Source organism: Hipposideros armiger, unplaced genomic scaffold, assembly GCF_001890085.2.
Source record: "Hipposideros armiger isolate ML-2016 unplaced genomic scaffold, ASM189008v1 scaffold_196, whole genome shotgun sequence".
Classification (NCBI taxonomy): domain Eukaryota; kingdom Metazoa; phylum Chordata; class Mammalia; order Chiroptera; family Hipposideridae; genus Hipposideros; species Hipposideros armiger.
In genome coordinates, this window is record NW_017731546.1 from 1,584,946 (window position 1) to 1,598,341 (window position 13,396).

The window sequence follows — 13,396 nt, forward strand, 5'->3', positions numbered from 1 at the left end:
CACAACTAGACTGAAGAACAAAAAGATAGCAATTGTCTGTTCCCCTTCCCCCAATTCCCCAATAAAAATCTTAAAAAATAAATAAATAAAATAAAATAAAATAAAACAGATCTGATAATATATAATAATCTAAAAAAAAAATTCTATTTCCATCCTCTTATTTCCTGGGCTTTAGCAATTCCATATACTCTCACTGCTACCTGGATGCAAATGGAAATCTGAGGGCCTTCTGTTGTTGTTATTGTTGGTTTCATTGTCACAGTGGTGTGTGATATTTATTGTCTCAGGGAGCATGTAGATAATATTGTAACAGGACGGTTCAGTCCCAGAGGAGGGAAAATTCTCCAACCACACCTGCCCTGTACTCCCCCCTGTGCTCATCAATACCAGGCTTCCATGCGGTAGGCGATAAATGAATCACGTTTCCCTTTTCTCTTCAGCATGGTTTATTTTGGTGAAATACTTGAAAATAATCTGCTAAGTTTTCATCCAAGTGACTAATAAGGCAAAATAAAAGTATGTACACATTCCAGTAAAAATGGAGGAGGAGGGGAAGGGAAAAATATTCAATGAGCATCTACTATTTTCCAGGCATCCAAGCATTAATACCCCCTATTGCAGATGAACTGTGGCTCAGACAGAATTAGTATTTCACACAGTGTCACACAGCATCACTGACATTCATTTCATGTTAAGAAACATGATTGCAGTTTACATACGCTACATTTCAAAGTCCTTTATAAACTCTTCAGAATGGCTGCTCGGTGAGCAAATAAATTATACTGGGTCTTACTTGGCCAGCAGAGCATCCTGTCATGGAGCTGTGGAAACACGAAAAATTGCAGGACTAACAAGGGGCCTTTGGCTCACGCCAACTGTATCGCCTTCTCTCCACTCTCCCACCCTCCGAAACGTTTTGCTATGTCCCGGAGGTGGAATGGCCAGTGTGACATATATGGTCCCCACTTTCTTAGCACAAGTGAGACAACAATTAAACCAGTACCAGCAAAGCTTGAGGAGTGTTTTTTAGGGGAAGTACAGATAACTGTGGGTGGAGGAACTTGTAGGCACTTGACCTTCTCCAGGAAGGCTGGAATGGGCTTTCCAAACGGTGACATTTAAGTGGACTTCTGAAGGACAAGGAGGCATCGGCCTGGGTACCACATGCACTAAATATGCTCAAATTATTCAGGGAAGAAAGGAAACCTACTCATAAGTTAGAATGAAACAATCAATCTGTCCTTTACTTTCTTTGTAAGCTTTGTAATCCAATGTTTCTCCAGCCCATCTAACACACTCAAGTGTATAACTGAAGCAAGCTCTTTTGTCAAATAGCACTGCTCTGAGGAGGGGGGTGACGCAGGGAGTGGCTAAGAAAATGGGTCCCGCATCTGGTGGGAAAAGCCAGGAGCCCAGAGTATGCCTGTGAAGGTGTCACAAACAGCACACTCAGCTCCTGCCTCCTAATTCAGGGCTCTTGCCCTCACACTGGTCTGTCATTCTCCACAGCCTCCCTGGGCAATGTCACTCACTGCTAACAGCCCCAGAGGCGGACTCCTAGAGGCCCAGAGGCAGAGTGTTGTCTCCCAGGCAATACGCCTCCGGAGCTTGCTTCTCTCTGAGTTTCCTGGCTCCTGGGAAGCTGCACTGGCTGTCTGTAGAACCTGGCATTTACCGAGGGGTTGCAAAGTCATCCTGGGCAATGCATATTCGAATGAGACCCAATTGCTCTTTCAGCAAGGGCCCACTGGCCACAAGATGGGCACATATTAAAATGGGTAAAATAAGGGTAATGTGAATTTTAGTAATACCTCAAATTTTTATGTAAAGGAGATAAGTCATCTAAATGCAGTTTAAAATATTTAAATAAGACTCTAAAAACAAACAAACAAACAATCAGACAATACATTGATTTTTCCAGGACCCTGTTCAGCCAACAACATGCACCAGCTCTCTGCAGGCGTGGGTAGAATTTTATGATTCTATTTCACTCCCTTTGGGGCAGGGCTTCTCATGTCCCTGTTTGGGTGACATGGCACATCCTGGTGATGTTTCTCTACGGTTAGAAATCCAAGACACCAGGAATTTGGCGCCACTTTTACAATCTCTCACCTCGCCTCTTTCTCTTCCTCTTCAGCAGCAAGGCTAAGTTTGCCAGCTGTCTGGAGGGGGATAAAGCTCAACAAGCACGAACAGGCTGCAGGCAGAGCACGCACTGAGTGGAGAGGGCCTTCCCCAGCATGGCGTGGCCCATGAGAAGGTTTCTAGGTGTGAGCTGGGAGTGCTGGCTGTTCCGTCTCTCTGCTCTGCAGGTAACTTCTCATTCCCTTCCTTCCCTCTTCCTTTCTCAGTCACCCCCGGCCTGTCTCCAGGAAGCCCACAGGGACTCATCTGTAACGAATGTTTGATACATTTTTACTGATGTGGGGTGAATTAAACTGTGTCTGCAACCAAGAACACCCACGAGGACACAGTGGTTCTCAACCCGACTGCTCATCAGAGCCGCCTGGGGATCTTTAAAAACTCCCAATGCCCAGGCCACATCCCAGACTAACTCTCCGAATTTTGGAGGAGTGGGACCCAGGTATCCGTGTTTTTGAAAGTTCCTAGGAGATTCTCAGATGCAGCTCAGGTGAGACCTGCTGGTCTAAACCTTCCGACCGAAGAGTCCTGAAGGGTGCCGATGATTTTTGTACTTGGGAAATCTGGAAGCAAGATCTGAATTAAGATTACTGAAAAGTTACAAGTGCTCACCCACCTTCCGGGCTGCCCTCCACATTAAACTCTAAGTCAGGGGTTCTAGGGAAAAGAAACTGTTACTCCTACAGCTTATTAGGCCATCTTTTATTCCCCTCACAAATATTCATCACTGACTGAAACAAAAGGTAGATTCTTTGAATATGGTAAAAACAGACTGGTTTCTTCTCCTTCAGCATTGGTCTTAGATTTCTGGTTGGGTGCGGCCAAAGAAGGCCGCTACCTGAACTTCCCGACAGCTGATGGAAGGAAAACTCCCCTAGACCCAATTCTCACATGGACTTAGTGTTTCCTCAAGGGACCACCCATGAGGTAGAAGGAGAGGACATACATGACTAAGTTTTTATTATACATTTAAGAAGGAAGAATGATTATCTTATCGGAGCCTAAAAGATCACCTGCTATGGGAGTCAGCCGATCACAGGCCACCCATAATGCACTCTGCTTCTGGCGTAAACCTCACACTAAGCCTGAGGTCTTTAGTATTTTTAAACATTGAGGTAAGAAATATTACTCTTGGTTGGCAAAAAACTCATCTAAAAATTCCAAAGCACAGAAAGAGACAGATCCTGAAAATGCAACGAACCTGACAGGGGCACGCTCATAAATTCAGTCAACTTTGTCAAATGCAGTCATTCCATTTCAGAATCTGCAATGATTGGAAGTGCTATGCTCTGTCAATATCACAACAGGCCTGGCTCCATGCTGTCTCTTTTTCATGAAATGTGGGTTGCCTGTTAACACTAGCATTGCTTCTATTCACTTGAATTAGCACAGTGAGAAAGAAACGAAGGGCCCGGGAGGATGGGTATCACAGAAACACCTGCCGTGTTAAGTGAGAATCAGGGCCCGCCAACCTGAAGTCTCTAATTAGAGATTAGTGAGACAGGAGTCCAACAACGAGGCTGTCAGAGAGAAAAATTAGAGACATGTTCATCCTGTTTCACTAAGCGATCCTCCACCAAAAAGGAACGTTTGAAGCCAAGGGGAAGCTCCAGTTACTCAGCCTTGCACAGGCCATACAGAGGCTGCGTCCGACAGCCATGGGATTGACCCATCCTGCAAATCGATGCATTTGTTTAGGATAGATTTGCATATGTGGTGCAGATGAAAGCCAAAACGGACATGTGTGGGGCACAGGGATGGAGAACACCGCTTGGGGAGTCATCTGCAGCACTCTAAATGGTTCAGCAAAAGATCGGCTATTTGAGAAAACCTGGCCCTTAATAAGATAATTAATGTAGTCACTAAGTGAGTGGTAAGTGCAATGTATTTATGGAACACATCTGGGTGTTTCTCAATTAAACTCGTAAAATTAAGCTGAAAAACACAACTGAGGGAGAAAGCTCTCAGAACTAAAAAATGTGTTTTCTCTTGTGCTTAATGGCTTTCTTGATTTCAGTTTTTATCTTCTTTCATAAAGCCTAGACCAGTGGTAATCATCTGTGGATACCTGATGAAAAAATTTCTTTCTAAAATCGCAATCTCCATCAGGTAGAATTTATGGATTTGACTTGTTTCCTAAAACAAACTTATTATCAGCAAAAATTTATTCTGCATAAAAGTGACCTGTAAGTCTGCAGATTAAAAAACAAACAAACTAAAAGCAAGTAATATTTTTGGTTTTCAGAAGAGAGACTACATAAATCAGCGCATTTCAGGGCCAGCATCTGAAGGAGGCTGAGTCCAATCACACACCAGGTGCCTGAACTTCTGTGACTGTCCTGAGCCCAGGGGGCTTTTGGCTACACTCAGAATTCCCCAGCTACAGGAAACTGATATGAAATTCACGGTGTCATTTTTGTTATTTATTTATTCCCCTCTGTCTAGATACTTTTTATAATTTATCAAATTATTAAGAGTCAGTGGGATCTAACAGTTTTCAAACTTGCTTTTGGCTGTATAACACTTAAGCAAACCCAAATATTAAATAAGTACATAAACAAACCAATAAACTAAATCAATAAAGCAGTAAAAGTGGGGTTTCTCTGGTGGATGGTAGGTGCAAGGACCAGGCACCCAGCCCTCTTAGCCACTCTCATTCTCAGAGGCTTCAAGAAACCTCCTCAGAATCTTGGAGCTACACAGAATTCAGGTGACAAACACAAGCCAATTCATCCATCCATCTGTCCATTTATCCATCCATTCATCCATCCATCCATTATCCAATACATATTTGTTTAGCAACTATTACATACCAGCCACTGTGGGAGGGCCTGGCAACATAAACCAGAAGGAGAAACCCAAGGATCTTAACATTCTAACGAGGAGAGTGACGAGGATGAAAAAGGTAAGAATTAACCACCACCAGTAAGAGCTAACATTTATCGCCTACTTCATATAAAGAACTTTACATATATTAACTCACTTCATCCTTTTGATAGCCTGAAATAGGTGCTATTTTTATTTCCGCTTTACAGATGAGGGAATGCAGGCACAGCAAAGCAGTATGGGATAGGAAGACAGGAAAACCAGGTGCATGGTGAGACAAGAAACGCATTCTCACAAAGGAGGGAACGGCGGTCACGTGGATGCGGCTGCTAAGAGATGGAGCGAGCTGTGCACAGAGAAGTGGCCACTGGATTTGGTGACATGGAAGCTGCTGATGACCTTGGAAAGACCAGAAGCAGGGGCATGGTGAAGATGGAAACAGATTGTAAGGAAGAGTGTAAAAGTAAGGTCAACTGTTTACAGTCAATCCTTTTTTCAGGAAGTTAACGGCACAGTGGTAGAAAAATAGAGGACTCTAGAGGACTGTAGCTGAAAGCAGATGTGGGATGTAAGTGAGGTTCTTTATTCAGAAGAAATATAATTCCGGGTGCCATTTTTGAAAAATTTCAGTCTTACGGCACTGTTTACCCGTTTGCTTGTCTGTCTCTCCAAGGAGGCTGCAGGCTCCATGGGGAAGGAACTCTAGCTTGTTCACCATTTTTTTCTGATCTGTCCTCTATCATGGTGGCTAGAACATAGTAAGCAGCTCAACAGATATTTCGTAAATAAATAATTAAAATATATGATAAAAATTGAGGGAGGAAGTTTAGGTTTTCTCTTTGAAAAACTACTTGCCGAACAAAATCTTCAGTAGGCCCTGCGTGGCAGGCCCTGAAAGCCTGCTCCTGGGCAGCTGCCTCATTCGCAGACCGGGATGGCGTTCCTTCCCAATGGGCAACAGTCCCGCAGTGTCCTGAGCTGCTGCAGACCATCCTGGCTTCTGCTTTGTGCAGTCAGGTGCTCAGGAGTTCTGGGATCTAATCTGAGCCCTGCTAAGAAATTGCTGTTACCTTTTCGATTTCTAAATTAGAAAAATAATATGATCCTGCAATCTAACTCTTTCGTATAATTACTTAAGCCAAATCCAAATTCCAAGGACAGTATTTATTGCAAAGCAAGGAGGCTTCAGGGTGCCTTCAGGCAAACTCCAACAGAACATCCTACAGCATTTGGGGAACAGTGGGCCCTTTCCTTCCTCCTTAAAAAAAACCCACAACAACAACAACAAAACAATTTCACCATACCTCAATCCCATAAAAGAAGTGAGCAAAATGTCAGCAGCTAGCTGCAGCACACTTCCTTAGAAGGCTCTAGGGGGTGTTGACTTTCCTGAAGAGACAAACCAGACTGGTCCCAGCCTGGACACTGAGTGGTGTCTGACGGCAAAGCTTTACTCTCTGTTCACAGGAAAAGACCAAGACCTGCTGCTCTCTAGGATTCTTCTTCCTCTATAAATTTGACTACAATTTAATGGGTCCTAACTATTTAAAAAATGGATTCCACTGTTTTTTTTTTAGAATTGCTGTCTGAGTCTCAGGAGCCTAGTTTTTCTTTGTAAGATCTTGGCATGTAAATTTATATCCACGGCTAGGATACTATCACCTAGTGGTTCATATCATGGTTAAATATCAGATACAAGACTCCTAAGCAGGTACATATACATGAATAAATGATAATAGCAGTTGACATTTATCGAGTACTTTCAGTGAGCATAAGCTTGGGCTGAGTGCTTTATTGCCATATCTCATTTAATCTCATAACAACCCTATGGGGTAAACAGTATCCCTATTTTCAGACGGTGAAACTGAGGCTGTTAGAAATTAAGTTGTCCAAAGTCCCACAGGTAATAAAGTGATAGAAGTAGAATCTGAAAACACTAGTGCTCACTTGACAGTTAAACCTGTCAAGAAGCTCCATGCCAGTGTTTTCTTGGTTTAATATTGAAAAACAGGAAAGGCCTTTCAAGTTACCACTTCATTACAGTTCAGGTGAACAGGGTTGGGAGAAGAGATGGAGACGCTTGGCTAAAATGAGTTGAGTGGTAACCTCTGAATTTCAGCTGATGTGTTTTTCCCTGTTTCAATTACCAGGAATAATCAGGAGAGGGTTATAAAAATGTGTTTCAAAGTGCTCCTATGTGAAAATTACCCGGAGAAACTGTTTTCTCAGCAAAAGGAACAAGATGCTGATACTTCAAGGGAAGGACTTAAGTTCAGATTTCAGAGCCCCGGTCGCTGCTCTCGCCGTTTTTCATCGTCCCTTGCTTTTTCGGAGCACATGGCATTGTGGCTGTTCATGTAGCGGTCATGGTCGCGCACAACCTGGGACCGCACCATCTGACACAGTCAAGCTGCTCCTGCCTTATTAGGAAAGAATGTTTTGTTTTGCACTTTATTTTCTTTGATAAGGCATACATTTCCAGTCTTAAATTCTGGCTACGGGCAATCTGGAAACAGCTGTGCATACGTTGCAGCGGGGAGGGGGAAGTCCCTGCAGGTACACACTTTGTTTCATGGCTGGATTGCTACCCAAATAGTCCCGGACACAGTGCCCCACAAATTATTTTCCCTTAAACTGATTTTTCCAGTTAGTTCTGTATATTAGTTACAGCGTCCTCTATTATTTTCCCCATAGGGCTTTCCTGCTTATGATTCCTAAACAAGCTGATAAAAACTCCATTTTCTTCACAGAAATATTTAGGTTGTTCAGGCTTTCTCTTACCATAATTACTTCCTGAAAAAAATGCAGCGGTCAATTTTTCCTGAATATTTTTTACATTAAATTGGGCACACAGAACTTGGCCCTTGGTATTTTAAGGTTGTAAAGCAGATTCCTGGCTTTAAAGAGCTGACTGGTTTCTATTACTTGCTTTCTGCATTGGCTTCCCATTGATTTGATTAAACGGAATTTCTCTACCATTTAAATGAGGAACTTGTGTGAAAACAAGGATTTCTTATGACCTCAAGAAATAATTTCTTACTAAAAAAAAAAATCATTTATTTCACTCCTCAAGTAAGTACTTCAGAAATTGGGGCAGGTGAGGAGAAAGGTCTCGGCAGTGGCAGTTTAATGAGAAATGAAGTAATTTGATTATTTCTACGGTGTGGATCAATAACAGTCGGCCTCCGCAGAGGCCCCTGGCCTGAAGGCAGCGGGATAATCAATAGGCTCACACAGGGGTGTTCTCCTCCCCCAGCAGCCTCTCTGATCTTTTCTGGGCAGACTCTTCACGCCTGTGTAATTCTAATTTATGTCAACTAGAAATCAAAGAAATTCCAAGAGGCTTTGGTCATAGGACATTGGGGTGGACCTTTCAAAACCTATTTATGTCTGTTCCTTAAGTAAGGCGGCCCCATGGCCCTCCTGGCGCCTCTGGGCCAAGGAGAAGGAGGCTCCCAGCCGGCGGGCAGCTGGCTACCTGCTCGGGACCAAGGTGAAGCAGCGGGGCTAGGTAAGTGGGGAACCCTCTCTTGGTCCTGTCTGCAACACTGCAGGGACATGAGAACTAATAAGCATTTTAAGCAAAATGCTTGGCCAAGAGTGGCTCCCTCAATAACACTCTTTAATGATACCCCAGACGCTGGCATTTTCAAATCAAATGAACAGTGTATAAAATTAGTTCTGCATGAAGTTAAAAAAAAATGTAAGTGAAAGGGAGCTTTTAAAAGCTCCAGCATTTCTCCATCCAACTGCTTTTCACAAGGGTTTGGCATATTGCTACATTTATGATGTTATTCGCTGCTCATAATTCAGGCCCTATGTCTCCAAACTTCTGTATTAACACACACTGCAGAGGTTTCCACCACGACATTTTATCACCGAGGTTTCCCAAACCAGCCAGGCCGCCTCTGGCGAGGTCTGGTTTCTCAGCCAATGCCATGCCACTGGGCTCTCTCCCTTTTCATCAACCTTGTTACCCCAAACATTTTTCATTAACCTTGAACATTGCATTTCCATTTGCCCTACAGCTTTTCCATAAATTTTTTTTTGTCCTTTTCAGTTTTGTTCTCCATCCAAACTGCCTTGTAAGAAATGAGGAAAATACATTATTAGAAGAAACGCATCTACATGGAATCTAGAATTCACTGAAGTTGTGAGAATGGTTTCTGTGACCAAAACCCCTGTCTGTAATTGTGGAAAGCGGAGTAAACATATTGCTCTTATTAGAGAGTCCCGTTGATTATACAAGTAGTTTTAACTAAATCACCAAATAAATGCGTGTTAAGTTGATAGGTGATTTCGGGTCAACTCTAATTCTCAAGGTCAAGTAAGCCTTTGAACAGTCTTTAAGAATGTAAGTTCACCCCAATTCATCAAAGCCGTCTCACACAGCGTTTTCTTCTCTTGGTTCTTACAATGCACTGAAGTTTAGGAGATTAAGTGGCGTCGGCTTCAAAACCCAAAGTAATGCCTCTAACATGCTTATCCATCCAGCAATCAGAAAAGCTTCTCAGACAGGGGCTTCTTAACGCACTTCCTAATTTTACAAGTGCTGGGGAATGCCGCATTTGTCAAATGGCTGCAGGACTCCGCCCTAGGAGTCACCCGCGCTGCAGGCAAACAAATTTACTGCAGTTTTGCTCAGACATTGTCTGATAATCTAAGGACATGTTGCTTTCATCTGCAAAGAATATGTTTCATGATTCTCATCTATTCTTTGTTTACCTAATGAAAGAAAGAGAGACAGAGGCAAAACACTTTTTCCTTTGAGAAATAGACTGTGTTTTGTTATTCTTACAGTTCCTCAAAAGCTCAAGGGAGAAAAAAAAAGCAGAAGTTTGGTAACATACAGCTTTCAAATTAAGTACAAGTGGCCCAAATAAAATTGACTGCCTGTGAAAGAAAATATAACCAGCCTTCACCCTTTCTCCGAGCCGTAGGATCACAGAACACGAGCCCTGGGATACACAGACGCCACGAACCCCATCTCTCCCCAGTGCAGGGATCTATCTCACTGACAACATTCCTGACAAGGGGTAACTGTGCAGCCCGGTGAGACCTCTTGCCATCCAGCTGCTGTGCAGAAAGGGGAAGGAGAACTCAAGTCAATGAGTTAGCAGTGGTTAGCAGCCTGGATTAAGAACAGTGTGAGGCCCAAGTTAATTTTGTTCTTTAATTCTTCGTTGGCACAGATGATCGCATGAGATAGTGAATCTTCCTCTCCATATCCTAATAATAATTTCTGTTTCCTGTTTCTATTCTCATTCGTCTGCATTATTTTTCTTATTACTTTTTTTCCTGTTTCCCTACATATTTAAATGGTCTTATCTCCAACTCACCCTATTCCCTTCATCCCTATGCTTGGGTTAGTGAGCTAATCCCAAATATAGCACGTCCTATGGAAGCATAAGTTGTCCTCTGTAAGGTGTGCAGAACATGCAGTTATTGATATCTTTGTATAGAAAATAAACTTCTTTTTAAATTTAAGTGAGGAAAAAGTAAAAGGGCAAAATCTTCTTTGAGTTTTTTCCCTCTTTTTCATTTCCTTTCAAAATCGGTAGCAGGCAATACATCTTTCGTCTCATTTGGAAATTCAAATATGAAACCACAGGCTAATGTAGTGATAGTGATAAGAATAATCAGTAACAGCATTTTATATATAACTAACGTTATTCTAAGGGCTTGATATATGTTCACTCATTTAAATGCTCACAAGAATTCTACAAGATGGGTACTATTATCATCCTCATTTTACAAATGAGGAAACAGAGGCACTGAGAGGTTAAATAACTGCCCAAGACGACAGAACGAAGTTCAGAGCCCAGATCTGAATGCGAACTCTGGCTCCAGCGTCCATGCCCTCAACTACTAACCTCTTTTCTTTGCTCCTCAAATCTTTCTTACAATGTTGATAAAATTTTAAAATCTGGAGATAGATAGCATAATCCAAATTTTGAAAGCTGAATAGCGACTGACTAGATTTCCATCCAACTAAACCAACCAGCAGGCTTCTGTGCAAGGCTTTACTTGCAATTTGTGTGTGGTTTGGAAACTTCTTCCGTCCTCACAGAACCCCTCTTGTCTGGCTCGGAGCTGCCTTAGGCCTGAGGGCGCCAGGCAGCAAGACAGAGCCCAGGGTCAGAGGCGTGGTGCTACAGCCAAGTACTCTCAGCAGCTCTCAGGTTGGAGGAGGGATCCGGAGGTTGGAGGAGGGATCCGGAGGCCGCCTGAGGAAAGCGCTGAGACCTTCGGGGATACCCACCAACAGAATAGCCTCCCCTCCCCATCTCCTTTTGAACTAGCTTGTATTTGGGTAGAAAAGAATCCATTTCTTAACTTGAAATTAGCAAAATGCCAGTCAGCAAATACATCTGGACTAATCTTCCCCTGTACTAACTGGAATATACATTTGTACAGTTCATCTATGAAGGTGGAGCTGACCTCAACGTATCTAAATAGCACGGACTAGCAATACCGTGATTTCCGAGCATGACTGCAGATGCGTCTATTTTGAACGCATGCATTTCTGGCATCCTTGGTTAGGTAGCACTCATGTAGCAGTTTCTTCTGGTGGAAGCTGAAGGGCTCTGCTGTATTTGTTTGATTATAGAATACTCTGCCTACTATGGACCCTTTGTTTTAAAAGAATTTCTTTTTAAAGTGACAGGGTTAGTAGTAGTGTTAGGTTAGTAGGTAGTGAAGTTGGAGGAGTGCTTGCAACCCCTGGGTCTCAGTGCTGTTGCTTAGTAACAGTCAGGAGCTTTCTGGGCTGGGCTGAGAATACATAATAAAATCTCTCTAAACATAACTTACTGGCAGAGGCCTAGTATAAGTTGGGATTTTAAAGCATTTGGAGAAAAGAACTAGGTCAATTAACAAAATCACAAAGCACACAAAGGATTTGGGCCAGTCTTCTACTTGCCCCCAAACATGCTACATTTAGAAAACGCATGTCCTTTGAGAGGCGTATATATTTAGTTTCACTCTCTTTTGCTAGATATGGCCCTGATCATCATTTGCAAAAGTAGTACACAGGTGTACATTATTAGAAGATGCCAGCATTTTCTTAGCAAGTATGTGAGGTGGACCTTCTCTAAGGAAGCAGTCCCTGTGCCTGGAGGTGCCACAAGTACTGACCATGAACTTAAGACCGGGCTAACATCTGGGAGGAGTGGTCTTGGGCCAGTGCCTGGTCTTTTGGGGCCTCCATTTTCACCCCTTCACAGCACAAATAACTATTTCTTAGGTTTGCTATAGGGAAAACTTGGAAGTAACAAAGAGGAATGCAGGTAATCGATACAGATTTCTATCATTTTTCTTCTCAGTCTTCAAAGGGCACCATATTAAATGTGGTGCAATTTCCCAAATTCACGTCCATGTCTCTGGGCCGGCTCACAGATCTTTAGTGGGAACCCTGGGAGCCTTTCTCATCCTGTGCTCAAAGTGGCATCTGAAGTGTGGAAAGAGGCAGAGTCCCACCTAATGTCCCCACACTGGCTCTTTCTTGACTCCACAGGCACAGAATACACAGGTGTTGTGAGCTGAGATTGTACACTTCAGATTGTGAAAAAAAGAATTTGGCACTGCTCTTTTCACCTTATGGTTGCAGGAAACTTGGAACCCAGGACAGAATTTTACTGTTAGACCCTGCACATCGCAGTGTGCCATGCAAACATTATCAGTTTTGTGCCATGGGTTTACAGATAAGAGGCCGAAATCTAAGTTGACTGTGTGTATGATTTCTTGTTTTTCTTTCTGCACAAGCACAAAATTCATTTTTAAACAGAGAAATGCAAAAATAACCTCGGATCAGTTTAGAAACCTAGGCATCTTACAATGTAGAGCTGTAACAGTACATATATGTGCTTGTATACATCCATATAGCTAAGGAGAGAGAGAGAATATGATATCAAGCTACTAACTACACTGATATGTAGAAAGGAAACTTGAAAGGTAACTCTTACTTTATCGCATCTCATCAGCCCCAAATATCTCAGAGACTTGCTGCTCTGCGCAATGAGGGTGGCTCCTTGGTCTGTAATTTCTTTACACCATCCAACGTCCACTGTCTCTATGGTCATGCTGTATCGCCCAATGGCTATCAGTGCTGCAGGGAGGGACAGAGAGAAAGCAAGCAAGCACAAACGTTAGTAGTGTAAGGGATCTCTATCTCATCATGACTATTTCTCTCATTTCCTCACTAAATTTGTTCCTGAAACGTTGTGTGTAGATGAACATTTTATAAACTAAATTAAATTTGAAATGCTTTAGGAAAGCTTACCCTAAGATAACCCCTATCACAAAGCGAATAATCATTCCATAATTTCCCTTTCATCAGAACACAACCTTTTATCAATTTTACTCATTGCAAGTTTACTTGTACTTTCAAACATTCATATCTGCAGAAGGAATAAATTCAATTACACAT

The 13,396-nt window shown here is 42.6% G+C and overlaps 1 long non-coding RNA gene across 1 annotated transcript in view; it reads right to left on the reverse strand.

Annotated features, from left to right (window-relative positions):
• The window catches only part of LOC109388438 (uncharacterized), a 23,173-nt gene extending 10,080 nt beyond the window's left edge, over nucleotides 1-13,093 (reverse strand). Inside the window, exon 1 of the long non-coding RNA XR_002125218.1 lies at nucleotides 12,933-13,093. This is a non-coding gene — a long non-coding RNA (uncharacterized LOC109388438). The remainder of the gene's footprint in view (nucleotides 1-12,932) is intronic.
• Nucleotides 13,094-13,396: the final 303 nt, after the last annotated feature.